The following is a 2,193-nucleotide window of genomic DNA, read 5'->3' on the forward strand; positions in this document are numbered from 1 at the left end:
CAAAAGTTTCTCATGGACCACTGGTTGGCGACCGCTGATCTAAACTCCACCTTTTCCTTTATATCATGTGATTCTACTCATCCATTTACAAATAAGATTTTCTTTCTCATTCCTCAGTCTTTGTGCTACAGGTTGAATGTAAATATAGAAATGGGCATACAAAGATAGCTATCAAAGAACAGGGCAAAGCTAAAATCAGAGTAATGGGATATAAAAAGTTTGTTGTCATCCACAATTACCTTCTGAATTAATCATCTTTAATGTCTTCTTACACTGAGATCAGACATTTTCAGTAATTCAGCTTTCCCAGGATTCTAACAAGAAAATGTTATCCCAGAATACATAAAATGATATATGTTTGTACATGTATTGCTGACAAAATATTTAGCCTATATTATTGAGTGGCCTGCATTAATTATGGTCAGCTCCAAGTTATACTATATGCATGACAAATTAAATACAAGACATAATACTGACCTCTCAATTATTAATTGTGTTGCTGATACATGAGGAGTATTGTCAATGGCAAGGAGATCCACAACATGTGTGTCAGTTTCAATGTCTCTATAAATGCCAATGCTCGCAAAGTTACCTATGAATTCCACATTTTCAAGAATTTAGGGCTCAAGGTCTTGATGAAAGACCAAGTATTTGGTGAATACATATAGAAGATACAGGATACACTTAACATACACATTTTATTTACCATTCAGTCCAGTGTTGTGTATTTCACCCAGTACTGTTTTGTGGTAGTATAGACCAGTAAATCTCTCCAGTGGTTCCTTGTCTAATCAATCTCCCATCTGATTGTGTCTGGCTCAATGCCATTTGGCAGAGCCAATAGGATGATACCAGTGATTGGTTTTGGTTGTCTAGAAGGGTGGCATTTTGACATAACAAAGCAAAGGGCATTCCTTCCTGATCGATGTGGAACCTCCAATGAATTTATTTTATCAAAGGCTCCCTGAGACCTGAAATTTATTCCAAAGGTTCCTGTGGGGTAAGAAGTTTGAGAAAGGCTTGTAAAGACATTCTATATCTGTTCATGTTGCTATTATTGAGGGAAAATGACATTTACACCCACCTGATCTAGAAAGTATAATGCTGAACACCAAGTAAAATATATTTGTGTGCCACTCATATATAGTATCAGATATCAACAATCCATTGTATAGCAAGTAATTGTCTTCCAGATTCAGTATACATTCTACATAAGAGGAATTATTAGGAAAAGCTTACAAAATCTTTTGGGGGTACTAACATTCATCAAACATTTTCATTTATTCATTGCCATTGAAAATTCATAGACCTAGAAGATTTTCCACCAGACAAAGTTTGGTGAACATCAGATCCATTACTTTATGAATAGACTCCTTTCAGTCACTACAGAATTTGGATTCCTTTGTTCACTAAGCACTAAAGAATGAGTGAAGAATAAAAGAGACACAATTGTGTAATCAATACATTCATACACAATGTGTAAACTCTTTCCAAAAATATCAGAAAGGCTTACACCAGGCTCTTCACACCCTTTCCCCACACCACAACTTGTGACCAGTGGGTGTATGGGCAGCAAACAGTTACCCACACACATATATGAGTAACATATCATTCCCATACTCAAAAGTACCAATTACATCAATGGTCCTACCTTGGTGATATAAGGATATATCCAATAAGGAAGGAAGGGAAAAATAGTATTCATGGGGTCTAATATTAAAATGAACATGCTAGCCACAATGACAAAGCACAAGCTTTATTCCTAAAAATGAATACATTTTATATTTTTTTAGTTTTATGATGAAGGTTATTCTATGTAAATCCCTGGTAAAACAACATGAGATGTAAATTCCTTTAAAAAAAACATGTATTTTTTTTAAACAATGCTACAAATATAAGTAAATAAAGTCACAATATTTCACAGCTGTTGAAAGAGAGTTTGCAGTATTTCAGCATGTTTCAAAAATCAAATCATATTCTGTTTTTCAGGGGATTCAATATAATAATACAAGGCATATAGGTATACATACAGGGTACAATACAAGGCTTTTAAACTTAGTAAGAGATGTCACCTTCTGTACTCAGGTGGTGGAATTAGCAAGCAATCAGTAAGCCACATAGTCTATGTGCCTTATCATGAGGACAAGATAATGCCCCTGATTCACCAATGAAATCCGCGCTCGCTGGAAGCGC

This window comes from Pyxicephalus adspersus, chromosome 2, assembly GCF_032062135.1.
Source record: "Pyxicephalus adspersus chromosome 2, UCB_Pads_2.0, whole genome shotgun sequence".
NCBI classification, from domain to species: Eukaryota; Metazoa; Chordata; class Amphibia; order Anura; family Pyxicephalidae; genus Pyxicephalus; species Pyxicephalus adspersus.